Source organism: Aphelocoma coerulescens, chromosome 14, assembly GCF_041296385.1.
Source record: "Aphelocoma coerulescens isolate FSJ_1873_10779 chromosome 14, UR_Acoe_1.0, whole genome shotgun sequence".
NCBI lineage: Eukaryota > Metazoa > Chordata > Aves > Passeriformes > Corvidae > Aphelocoma > Aphelocoma coerulescens.
This window is the reverse complement of record NC_091028.1, coordinates 1,155,163-1,168,440: the sequence shown is the minus strand read 5'-3', so window position 1 is coordinate 1,168,440 and position 13,278 is coordinate 1,155,163. Positions and strand designations below refer to the sequence as shown.

The 13,278-nt window shown below is 53.1% G+C and overlaps 1 long non-coding RNA gene across 1 annotated transcript in view; it reads right to left on the bottom strand.

Annotated features, from left to right (window-relative positions):
* Positions 1–6,292: 6,292 nt before the first annotated feature.
* The window catches only part of LOC138118970 (uncharacterized), a 47,082-nt gene continuing 40,096 nt past the window's right edge, over positions 6,293–13,278 (bottom strand). Inside the window, exon 3 of the long non-coding RNA XR_011155341.1 lies at positions 6,293–7,912. This is a non-coding gene — a long non-coding RNA (uncharacterized lncRNA). The remainder of the gene's footprint in view (positions 7,913–13,278) is intronic.

The window sequence follows — 13,278 nt, the reverse complement described above, 5'->3', positions numbered from 1 at the left end:
AGAGCTGCAGTGTGAAATTGTGGCATCCAGGTCTCTGATGTATCGTCTGCAGGAGACACGGGATGCACTAAAGGCTGCCTGAGTCATGCCACTGTCCTTTAAACCCCTCCCTCTCCCAGTATGCCCGGTATGACAGATAAATCCAGGAGGAGATGAGCAGTGGATGGGTACATTTCCTGGGAGCAGCCCTGAATGGCCTCAGACCAGTGAAGATTCTCAACCGCAATTTCTCCACCAAAATTGCCCTGGTTTTGAATCATTGCTGGAGCTCCCACTGCAGCCATCCCCCCCAGTCTCCCCAGGCAGTGGGGGGTGACAGTGTCTGTTTGACTGGCAGGGAGTGAAGGTGCCAGTGGTCCTAAGCCCAGCAGGAACCTTTGTCCACTCAGCCGTAGGACACATTGGGAGAATGGGGTGCTTCAGTGGAGAAGGGTCTGGCTGGACCAAACACAGGAGCATCCACCCCCTGAGGGCTCTGAGATGGGGATAGACAGACCTGAAGCAGAGGGGGATGTGATGAGGGGCTGCTCATACACCAACTTGCTGCCTTGCCAGGGCCTGACACCCTTCCAAGGACACCTCTGGTAGAACGAGTGCAGTCTCTCCCACTTGCCCCACAGACCACTGGTGCGGTGTGTGTGGTGTCCCTGTCCCCCCATGCCCAAATGGCCAGAGGCCCCTCCAGCACAGTCCTTGGGGAGACCCCCAGGCAGCACAAGCCCATTTCCCTCCAATAGTCTGGCAGAGCCAAGACCCTCTGCATGGCATTGGAGGGGTTAAGAAAACTGAACCTGCCACAAGAGATTTGAGCAGAAACTCCACTGGAGACCTTGAAATCCCGTTAATTGATGCCACACATGTGCTGCATTTAACCTTTGCCCTTTGCTGTAATAGTTTACACAAGTGGCACGAAGGCTGATGCGCAAGGGCGGTCTGCACGAGCCCAAGCCTGCACTGATCCCTCCGGGCATCCTCCGAGCCAGGGTGCCCTTCTCAGTGCCAGGCTCCTCCATCCCAAAGGCACTAGCGAGCCCTCTGATGGGAATTTGGGCTCCTGAGCCCTCGCACAGGAATCAGCAGCTGTTTGCAGGCAAGTCCCAGGCAAAGAAAGAGTAATTATTCCGTTATTTGCAATAAAACCCTTGCCGCGGTCTCTGGGGAAGCGCAGCCCTGCCAGCTGGTGCCCGGGCAGGCGGCGTCCCCATCCCGCTGGGTCTCACCCTGGGACACAGAGAGGAGCTACTGCTGCTTGTGGTTAACACAAAGGGTGTGGGACAGCATCTTCCCAGCCCTGCCAATGGAAGATTTGTTCTTTATCATTCAGGAAAATACTGCGGAGTCAAGACTGAAGAAAAGGTCAGAGTTGTGGTCATTGTTAGCTCCTATAATAGCCAGGCAAAGGACAGAGCAAATGAGGTCTCATGACTTTATCCATCTTAAAGTCACCTGAGTAGGTGAAATACTAAAATACAATTTTGTAACTTCTGCCTGATAGGGGTCATGCTTCAAACCAGCTTGTTTCTTCCACTGCGCAGGCTTCAGGGTTGGACACAAGAAGGGCATGCTCTGAGAGCAGGGTACCAGGAGGAATGAGGGGATGATCTCCAGGGCAAGCTAGGAGAAACCAGGATGTGTCACTGCTGGGGCCTTGCAGGGTTACCTGTGATGATGCCCTTCATGCTGCTCCTCAGCCTCAGGAGCTGATACCTCACCCAGCACAGCAGTGCCCAGGTGATAAGTGAGCAGTGGGACCCAATTCCCAGCTGGCACATTGGCAGATATGTGGTGGATCTACCACATTCCCCAGGCTGGGTCAGTCAAGACGCAGAACCCTTGGGTCTCCAGGGCCATGAGCGCCAAGAGCAGCCCCCCAGCTCCCCAGCCATGAATGGTGCTTATTGTGCCCCTACTGCGGTGTAGGCAGCCGTGAGCTGCTCCCAGACAGCCCAGAGGTGGATTTACACCCTGTGTTTGTCATGGCTGCTGTCATTGCCATCCTGTCTTCACCAATCAAAGGATGCAGAGCCGTGAGCAAGGCCTCAGCTGAAGAAGGAGCTGACACTGTATATTCAAGAGCAATAGCAGCCCTCAGCGTTGGGTGCTGTGGAAGTAAGAGCTTCTGGATGCAGGAGAGCCAGTATTATTATCCACACCCATTCCTACTTCTACAATTGCCGGGAAAATCCCTTCTGGTAGAGACACAGGGCAAGGAGAAGCACCTCATGACGTGGATCTGACTGCCAGAGTCACTCCAATCCACAACTGCCTCTCATTCACAAACTGCTCCATCAAAGACAACTCCCAAAGGTTTCCCTTCATGTTCATACCAAAAGATGCAAACAAAAGGTCGGTTCAAATGTGTCCATTTCTCTTCCTCTTGGGAAGATTTAAATGAGATGTCAGAGTTCACCGCACTGTTTTTGCCTTCCCTCCACAGACTGTTGGGGGTCTGTCATGGAGAACCCTGATGCTGGTGCAAAGATGTGCTTCAGGAGAGACACAACCCCTCTGGGTTCTTCCAACCAGCTGCAATTTTAAACCCCAGTGACACAGAAGGTCCTGCTGTATTTCAGAATATTTGTGACCAACCCAGCATGTGTCAGTCAAAACATCTGGGGGAATAGGACTGTACTGGGGTAAGCAGCTGGTGTGACACACAGCGGGATAGCCTGAGGGCTTCTCAGAAATGCTTTGGGCCACAACTCTGACAGATCCAGATCTCCAAGAAACCAGCACCAATAGCCTTTAATTAGGCTTCAGTAGCTCCTGCTTGGAAGTGTGTGACCCAAGTTTTGGGCAGTGGTGGCGTGGGGGACTGAGGGGGTCCCAGCCAAGGGGAACCTCCCGCCAGCGCCGTCCCCAGGCAGGAAAGCTGCCAGAGCAGCTGCCAGCGCTGCTCGCCTTTGGCACCAGGAGAGGGAGATGAGGCAGAGAGCTGCAGCCCACGCTAATCGGCCGGGCCCTTGTTTTATCTCCAAATGTTCCTAACACGGCCATTAGAGCTGCCCAGCCAACATCCCAGGGACGATTCCCTTTGAACGGCCGCTTTGTCTGGTAACTTTATTTACACTTTTGATGCCAATGTTTATCCACTCTTTAAAAAGCTATTCAGAGCGTCTCCCAAATTAACTTCAGATGTGAGAGCAAGGGGAACATTCCCTACATCATATTTCATACACTTTCGTGTTATTTAATTCTTGGAAACTCTTTTTTTTTAAATATAAAAATATTTTTTAAAAAATCTCCAAGGTTTTGGAGAGTATAACCTCTCCCTGTGTGGTCTGTAAAATCTGGCTGTAAAGCTCTTTCCTAAAGTTCACAAACTCCATTATAAATCGTCTCCTTATCTTGCTTCTTGGGTTTCTGCTTTCACTGACACACATCCTGGATAAGGAACTGCTCCAAGTGGCCTCCACCACCAATGGGCCCGTGCCCCTGGCAAGAGCAGCTCTGTCTGGGGATGGCTGGCATGGATGTCCACAGGAGATAGAGAGGAGGGAGATGGAAGAGGGTGGGATGGCATGGGATGGAAGAGGTATGCAGGGGGATGGGGTGAGTGGAATAGGATGAGTGTGATGGGATGAGATAGAGTGGGATGGAAAAGGGTAGGACAGGACAGGAAGAACAGAAAATGGGGTGGGATGGGGTAAGTGAAATGGGATGGGTGGGATGGAGTATGATGAGATGGGATAAAGTTATGAGATGGGTCGAGATGAGATGGAGATGAGACCAGACCAGACCAGAGCAGAGCATTTTCTTTTCCCCACTTCACCCCAAACCTTCCCTCAGATTCCAATTTTTTTCCTCAAGGTGCCTTAGAAGAATAAAGATGACTTTCTGTAAAGGAAAAAGAAGCCCAGAGCAGCCTGGTACTCACAGGGCTCACTGGAGACCCACAGCCAAGCCCCTGGAGGGCTGGAGCAGGTCATCAGCTCTGCTCCACACAGAAGCAGCTGCTGTGGACCAGCGGACTTGAGGTCCATCCTCCAGAGCCCTGGGAAGGGGCTGCACCAGCGGCACCTGGAGCCAGCCAAAGTGTCCGTGGACATTTTTTCATTGATTCTCCTCCCAACAATGCCCAGCTGGAAATGGAAGAAGGCATCACCTACACCCAGGGTTAACCTCTCCCTTCCCAGCTGGCATCACCGCTGGCTCCCACCAAAGGGCAGCGCTGTCAGCAGTCAGCTCTTGGGCTGTGGCTTTCCAGCTCTGAGGGAAGTTTAAAGGCCTCTTCCCAGGAGAGCAATTTTCACCAAAATCCAGAAGGTAGCTTGAGACAACCTCCAAGATCATCTGTCAGAGCCCAAAATCCTGCTTGGATGCAGCAGCCGTCTGGCTGTCCCTACATCAGCAAGCCTGCCCACAGCCCAGGATATCCGGCGGAGGAAGCCAAGCAGCCGAAGGAGCTGGAGGAGATCCGGGGAGGCAGCTCCCGCTGCTGGGCCAAGCCAGAGCGGTGTCCGACGAAAACCACTGCATCTCCTGGGACCCTGCAGCTATGAAGAAACCTCTGGGCAGGACTGAGGAGGACCTGATGACAGCCAAGGGCTTGGACAGGGAAGAGGGAATCTGAAATGCTGTATTATTTGGATTCAGCAAGCAAGATTTCCATGCGGTTAACGCCCGCCTTGCCCCAGGACACAGTGTACCAGAGAAATCCATTCCTGACCAAAAATGGGCTCTGGGGTCATGGACGGTGGCTTTCTGTTGACCCTGCAGCTCTGATGATGGGGAGCAGCTATGGTGATTCTCTGGCAGGGACTTCCCAGGTGGGAGGTGAGGCTGCAGGCCAGGCTGCGGGGGAGCATCCCACCAACTTAGACTGGAGTTGCTCATCCCTGAGTACCTCACTCCGGGCACTTCAGCAGGGACAGAGATCTCCTTGAAGGTGGCTGAGGTGGGAGGGCAGTCAAGAGGGATGCAGGGGAGGCTGCAGCACTAATGCAGGCATGGTCAGGCATCCAGGTGAGATGTGGGAAGGGTTTATCACCTTCCCTTGGTGCAGGGGGGTGGAGGGGTGGTACTGCGGCCTCCTGGCAGGCTGCGAGACATCCGTTTACAGAGCACTTGGGGATGCTCAGAAGCGAGGCGCCACACAAGCACGAAATGTCATTACAAAGGATATGATTTAAGGCCGGGCAGGGCCAGGAGGGGAGGGGGATCCAGTTTTCATGGAAGACTATACAAAATAAATCCTGTCCGAAAGGCTTCCCGCCTCCACAGCCGAAAGTGGAGCTGTATCAGACGGCCTGTCTCTGCCGTGCTCTCCTTCTTCCTTTTACAGGCATAAGGAGATTTTTTTTTTTGCTCATCTTTGCTGCAGGACTTGCTGGGTCCCGCCAGCTGATCCATGGCCAAGGGGAATGTTGAGGGAGGAAGGAGAACGAAGGGATCCAGATCCCCTCCATGGTGGGACCCCCACAGCCATGCCTGCCCTCAGCTGGGCAACCCGCAGGGTCAGCAGAGGGATGTGGGCACCAGAGGGACATAGCACTGACATCGCTGGCCACATGCATAGGTCAGAAGAGGCTGCAGAAAAGGACAGCTGGTGAGCCAGAAGCCATGACCCAGTGTGCCCCCACTCTGCTCCTCCCAGCACCACCAGGCTCAGGGCTTCTCTCCCCTCACCCCAGGTGCCCATGGCCACACATCTCCTGCTGCTGCTCCCAGCCCGGGCCTCTGCTCAGGGGATCACCCTGCTCGAGTGACCCGACCTGCCCTCGCCTCCCGCCTGCGGTGACGCCCCGCGGCCACGCTGCTGGCACTGCTCACAGCACGGTGTGGCAGCACACAGAGCCAGCTGCACCCCGTCACTGGGAGAAGAGCTCCAAAGAAGCTGCAGGGAGAGCACTGCTCAAGCCCTCAGCCAGCATGGATGTGCAGACATGGTCAGGAAGAGCTGGGCAGGATCCAGCCACTGGAGGGGAGGTGATGGGGAGAGCTGGGCCGGTGCCTCTCTCCTCTCAGTCCTCTGCCCGCAGCCATGGACATGGCTCAGGTGGACACGGCTGGTGCAGCTGAGGACGTGTCCAGGTGCCCACCCTGCCTCACAGCCAGGGCCCAGCAGCCAAACCTGCCACAGTCTGCATCTGTCCTTCACTAAAGCTCCATGGTGGCCAGGTGAATGTCCTGGGGCAGCAGCAGGGTGCTCAGGGCTCTCCAGGCCATCCCCCAGCCCCAGTGCTGCCACTGGAACAGGAACAAACCAAAACAGGGCTCCAGTCAGCAGGAATCCCCCCCCGAGACTTGTCTCCATGGCTGCAAATGGAACAAAAGGAAATTGTGACCAAAAAGATTTGCCAAAAGTGTTGCTTCTTTTAGGGAAACTTCAAAGTGAAAATTTCTCATTTCCAGCTTTGCTGAAATTTTTCCCTCTTGCCCCACACAGGGCAGGTAAGAAGCCAAATGCCATTTCCATGGGAAAGGAAACATTCTCCTCTCCCCTCTCCTGTGCATTTTCTAGGAAGGAGAAGAAAATCTTGATAAATCTAAAGGAAGGGGAAACCCACTGAAATAAAATAGCCAGCAGCAAAGTCATTGGAAAATATTAAATGAACAAACAAGTGGTTAGTTGCTCTTAAATTTCAGACCAAACTGGCTCTGCAGAGCACATGGATCTCCATCCCCACCAAAGCTCAGGCAGGAGACAAGAAGGAGATTCTCTTTGGCTTCTCTTGATGATGCCTCTTAACGCCTTTTGTGCTGTTTCATTCAGCTGTGTGCTCTCCCCTTTTCCCACAGGGAAGGGAAACCCTTTTCCCAGGAGAGCTGACTCCAGGGTCTGCATCATTTTCTTCATCCATTGGCTCTGAAGGAGGGTGAGGAGACACCGCTCCAAGCCTGGATACCTCCCTGATTTGGTCTTAAGTCAAGCAAGATGGGCCTGCAGGCAGTTTTAATGAGGAATTTGCGACCCTAATTAGAAAAATAAGGGCATATTCATGCAACATATAAATATAACACAAAGGTTGAGTTGAAAGATTCAAGGTCTAGAGAGAAGAAAAACCAAAAAGGCCCCAAAGTTTCCGAGTTCCTGTTGGCTTTGGAGAGAGGTCCACGCCTGCGGAAGTTCAAGCTTCTCCAGATCTCCAGGGTCTGCAAAACCTGCGCCGAGGCTCTCCAGCGAGCAGGCTTGCTCCCACGGTTTCCGGCATTTCCTAGTGAGGGAAGGTCTGGGAAGCACTGCAAGAACAGCCTTTTACAAAGTATTTTGGCACCCTTGCTTCCAACGGGGATGCAGAAAGTACAAAGGCTGGAAAACCTAAAAAAAATGGGGGGAGGGGGACTAACCAAAGGCTTCAAGCATTAGCAAGTTTGACTTGGGGGTGGTTCAAGTTGGAGGTGAAAGTTCGGGCGAGGTGCTCATTCTCCATGAGTCAGAGCATCCGGAGTGGCAGGAAGCTGAGGATCAAGAGGCGGCTGTCAGGGGCAGAGACTTTTACCAGAGCCAACCCTGGGGCCGAGTGCTCTGCCTGGCCAGGGCAGCGCGGGGCTGGGAGCTGAGCTTAGCCCCGGGCAAGGCGTCGGAGCGGGGACAGAGGTGACAGCCCGAGCAGCACGTGTGGTGTGGGCACGGGGGTCAGGCACCCGCTGGCAGTGCTGCCTCTGTGGTTCAGCAGCTGGAGATGAGCCCAGGATGACCCGCTCTCCCTCCGAGCCTCCGACAACCTGCCTCCACCCAGCGCGGAGCCCGGCACACGCACCGAGATGCGGCCGATGTCCCCGGGGCAGCCGCGGCACTGCCGGGGAGGCACCGAGCCCCGAGAACGGTACTCGGACCCACCGGAGAGCAGGGCAGCAGAGCGGGGCAAAGGATGGGGACTGGATGCTGTGCTCAGGGCTGGCACCATCCCCTCTGAGAGATGCCGGGGGCTTCTGAAATTCTTCAACAATGGGAAATTCCTTCCTCTCACTAAAAAAAAAAAAAAAAAAAAAATTTAAAAAGCCGACCAAAACAAAACAAACAAAAAATCAAACAACAAGTAAAAAAACCCTCTCAATCTGGGCAAACTGAACCGTTTTTACGCTGATTGTGACTTCCCTTGATTTTGACTTTTCCGTTTTGCCTTACAAAACACCACACAACAGCAGATTACAAAGTGCCACTTTTCCCCTAACCTGCCCTGGAAATGGCCTGTCCTCAATCTGCTGAAAATACATGTTCTGATACTGCCAGAAAAAAAGAAATAGGGAAAATAGGTTTCAAACCAAAATCCATGCAGTTTCCCAGAGCTCAGCCGTGCCATGGTGCTCAACACAGCATCCTCCCGTTAGCATTTTGCTGACTGGACATGCATGCAGCACTTCTGTTCTGCTGAAACACCACATCAGCATCCCTTGCCCTGCTGTTCAGCCAGAGTCTGTACTCCAACCTCCTCCACATCCCCCAGTCCTGGGTGTCTTACAATTTATGCTCACAGGGTTTTGGGAAAGAGGCTTGCAGACGTGTAACAGAGGTTTGATGGAGCTCAGAGCCTGTGTGAAGGCAGAACCAGCACCCTCATTTTGCAGGCACCAAGACAAGCCAAGGAGGAGGCTGCTGCTGGCTGGTGTGGCTGCCCCACCTACCACTTCCACCTGGCAGGAAATGGATCTAGACAAGGCTGGAGGGTTTGTCAGGTCCCGAGTGGAAGCTGCAGCTGAGCCTGTTAAAGGTCTTTCACTCAAGCCCCAAGGTGGTCCCACGATGGTTCAGCCTGGAGCCCATCCTGAAACCCTCAGCCCATCCTGAAGACTTGCTTTCCACCAGGGTTGAGCCCAGTGCAATCAGGAGACACATGAGCACCCCTAAAAAAATCTGTAGAATGGGGAGAGCCTCCCCCAGTCTGCTCTGCTCATCAAAGCCAGTACCAGTCCCTGGGTGTCCAGCAGTACCCATTTCTTGGGAAGGCTTTGAATAGGGAAGAAAACAACATATGCAAGCCAGTTTACAAAAACAAAGCCCAAACAAAGGCCATAAAATCTAATAATTAACAGAGCAAATAAGCTGAAGGCCCATTAGGCTGCACATATTAGGTAATGACAAGTAGTTCGCAATAACCACTTCTGAATGGACTTCACCCAATATGCATTTAATTAGGGTTTAATAAAGCAACAGCATGTTCTTAAAAGCCAATTAGAAACATATTCACTGAGGTTTGGAAGCTATGTAATAGATGCCTGTAGGAACCAGATACGTGCTGATTACATAGCTATTAATCCTCAATAAAGGGTCTAATAATCATTTTGTTCTTCAGGAGCAGGCAGCTGCTTTATTAAATCTTAATGAAACGCATACTCAGGAGCTTTCCTTCAAAGCCAGTCTGTGTTAGAAGATGGGTTTAGAAGTGGCAGTCTGCTGAGAGAAAGGACCCCCTCCTCATCACCACCTCTGCCACCGTGGCAGTGGGTTTGAGGCCAACCCTGCTGCCAGAGCAGGCGATTGATCGCTGCAGCCACAGAAGTGAGAGCTCCCTGGGTCTGAGAGCACCATGAGACATTTCACCCTGTGCTGAACATTTCCTTGCATGGGGAAATGTCTCCATGAACCAGGATATCCATCTGATTCGTGGCTCTGTGTCCAGATGTGCAGCTCATATCAGGAGGGGAGCAAGGCCCTGGGGTCAGTGAGGTGCTGTCACATTCCATGAGGATCACTCAGCCACTTCTCCAGAAATTGACCTCCTGCCTGTATTCATGGTTGCCCAAAAAAGAGTGACTGAAGTGAGCTCCCTTCCACCATCCCTCAAAGAGGAGCTGGTTTGATTGAGGGTCTGGGCCACTCAGGTGGTGTTGATGCCTTTTTCTGATCTTAAAATCAAGAGTCAAACACAGTTAGAAGGGAAAAGGGAATTTTACCTTGGTATTTATTTTAAGGATCCTTAGGTGCACACGTCCAGGTTGAATGCACCTCCATGCCAACTGCAATGTACCCTCCAAAAGATCTGGTATATCATTATAGGTGTTACTAATTAGCAGATCTATCAAAGATTCCCCAATTAAAGGCTCAAGTGAGCCCCCCTCCCCAAGGAGCCTTCCCATGGATGGTTCTATCTTGGTTTACAGAATGTGTTCTGGAGAGGACCTTGGGCTCTGGGGCACACTGATCCCTGGCTACGAAGCTTCTAAAATGTTGAGTCTCTCAGCTTGACAAACAAGTCCAAGAACGTAGGCAAAAAGCACTAAGAATACAGAAGTTGTAAAAGGGTATAAAAGGGGTATAAAAGAAAAGGCAAAAAATCATCATGGCATCAGTGGCTTCTTGCCTTACCTCCAGGACTGGAAGTTGATCTAAAACCTGGGAAGCCATTATTATGTTCCCATGGACACATGCCCAAACAAGCCATGCCCACACCTTTCCACCCTAACTCCATCAGAAAGCCAGCAAAACACCACTGCAGGCTTAAAAACTGACACATCGCAAAAACTTTTCATAAACACCCATCTGTGTCTTCACCTGCTGTTTTCCCACCCCTCTAACACATGGGCTTGGGTTTTCTGTGGTGTCTGGAAACTTCAGCAACTGCGGCTGGGATGTAGCCACACTTCTCCCCTACACTGACCTGAAGATGAAGAGGTGCCTGGTCCTCACCCCGGGAGCAGAGACCACCCGGACACAGCAGCCCAATGTCAGTTTAGAGCTGCCAGCCCATCCTCCTCTGCTGCCCAGGAGGAGGAAGGCACAGCCAGCCAGAGCTGGTGCAACAGGGCCAGAACCAGCTGGCAGCACCAGGATGGATCCAGGCCCCACGGCTGGAAGTAGCACCATCCAGCAGCTCTGCCCACAGGTCAGCCTGGGGCTGAGGGGGGCAGGTCCCTGTGTGGTCAAGGTCACTGAGGTCACTGAGGCCAAGCCTGGCTCCCAGCCAGCAGCCCTGGCTAGCCCATCAGGACTGCAGCAGGGCTGGGACTGGCAGTCTGGCCACAGAGAGGCCGTGGCACTGTAGGGGCCCCATTTGCTCCCCCAGCTCCAGGTCCCACCCCAGTGCTGAACTCTGTGGAGGATCAGTCAGGGCAAGGCCAGGGCAAGAGGTGATGGGAATGAAAGAGGGTGGGTGGTGGGGTGGCCCCTGCAGCCCTGAATTTCAGCTCTCTCTGCTGGGCTCCCCTGGAGAGGGAATGGATAAAGCAGGGAAAATACCTGGGATACACGTGACATCCCAAATACACTGCCCTTTGGAATGCTCTCAGGGGTCCTACACTCTAATTAGCCCAGTTAAGCTGAGCTCTGCCTGCTGCTCCCCTTCCAGTCAGGGGGTCTGGCTCACTCTGGCAGGGCAAAGTGCCTCCGAGTCCTCCTGGCTGTAGGGCTTTGCAGCCAGGGGAGCAGCTTGGAGGAGCAATGCCCCCCCTGCCCATGCTGTGGGGCCAGGGAGGGCATCCCCAGGGACTCCCATCTCCACAACGGGACTGCCTCCACCCGCTCTCCTGTCCCTGAGGATCCCGGTCCCCTTGCTCCTCCCCACCCAGGCTCAAACACAGCACCCTCCACCCCAGGGCACCTGAGTCCCCCCTTCACCCAGACCCTACACCACCATCCCAGCCCCATGTGGGCATCTCTTGCAATGCCCCACTGCAACCAGAGCAGGTGTCCCACAAGAACAGCAGCCAAACCTCCTGGGTCAGGCATGCTCACCCTCAAGGGTACCTGAGACTGCAGGATCCATGTCCCCCAAAGTGAGGCAGCCATCACCTACCCCATCAGCAACTTCCCTGGCCAAACGTCTCCAAAAAACGAGTCATGATTAGCCTTAAGCAGGGTGCTGGGGGTGTTTGTGGGCAGCTCTGGGCCTGGGAGCTGCTGGTTCACCTTAGGTGCTGTCAGGCCTTGCCGCAGGTAACATCAGCTCCTGTGATATTAATTCATGTTCTTCCACAGACAAGGGTTACTTCTTTCCAGCCTCAAGGAGGAGATCATCTGCTGCACAGATTGGCCCTACCAACAGCCCAAGCCAGGGCAGGAGCCTGTGGGGACAGCCAGTCCCAAGGGAAATAAAGGAATGAGGCATTTCATTATTCTTGTTCCTCTCATAAAGAAAAGATAGACCCGGCCATGGTGCAGATCTCTCCCACCTGCCCATCTGTCCCTCTGCGTGCCCTTCCAGCTTGGCATCCCACTGCCCTGTGGGGATGGGGAGCCTCAGCAGTGGCTCCTGGTGAGACCCCACAATGAGGTGAAGGACTGGGAGCTCCTGTCTTCCAGCCAGTGAAATACTGACTTACCCACAGACATCTACTTCTAAGCATTTGTTCTGGGGAATGTGGCAGGAGAAAGATACTCCATGTGTCCACCATGGACCCTGGTTACCTCCATCAGCAACCTTCAGGTGGTCCTTCCCACCCAGCCACAGGTGGCTGAACTCCACACTGCTCTGCCCACGAGCTCAGAGCAGGGACCCCCCGGCTGGGCAGAGGTGCCCAGCCCTGTGCAGGGTTGCTTGTCCCTCCTTTTGGGATATTCTGCTCTTCTTGTTCAGCCAAGCCTCACTTGCCTACAGCACTGGTGATCAGCAGTTTTCTGGTGGAACACATGGCCTCTGCAAAAGGAATGTCTTTCCTCCAGGACAGTTCTGGTTTTCTCCCAAAGACCAAGCCTCAGGCTTGTTTAGCCAAACCTGAGCAGTTTGACATCAGCTTGACATGAAACCTCCTGTGAAGCCTGGTCCAGGGAGAAGAGTGATGCCCCACCAGCTCCAGAGGGCACAGGCCAGTGTGTGGGAACTGTAAATGAGGTTTACAGAGCTGAGCATTGCTGCCCTTTTTTCTTTCTTTCTTTTCTTTCTTTTCTTTCTTTCTTTCTTTCTTTCTTTCTTTCTTTCTTTCTTTCTTTCTTTCTTTCTTTCTTTCTTTCTTTTTCTTTCTTTCTTTCTTTCTTTCTTTTTCTTTCTTTCTTTCTTTCTTTCTTCCTTTCTTTCCTTTCTTTTCTTTCTTTCTTTCCTTTCTTTTCTTTCTTTCTTTCTTTTCTTTCTTTCTTTCTTCCAGCCCAGGGAAGATTTGGAAAAGTTCATTTCTCCTCCCTCTTGAGGACAGGTGCAAATTCTGAAATACCACAATTTCCACAAGGGTGAAACTCCTGATTTTCAGCCACTTTTCTCCCAGGGCTTCTCCAGGAGGTCCAAGCCACCCATGCAGAAGATGCCTCACGTATGTATGTGGATATGTCTGGGTGGCAACCAGGGCTCCTGGGAGTTCCATGAGGCACAAGCCCACAGCACGGTCCCCTCTCCCAGCCTGGCACCACTGGCACTGAACACTGGTGCCATCCCCACCAGCCCTTGCTGAGCCACCAAGGAGGTGGAG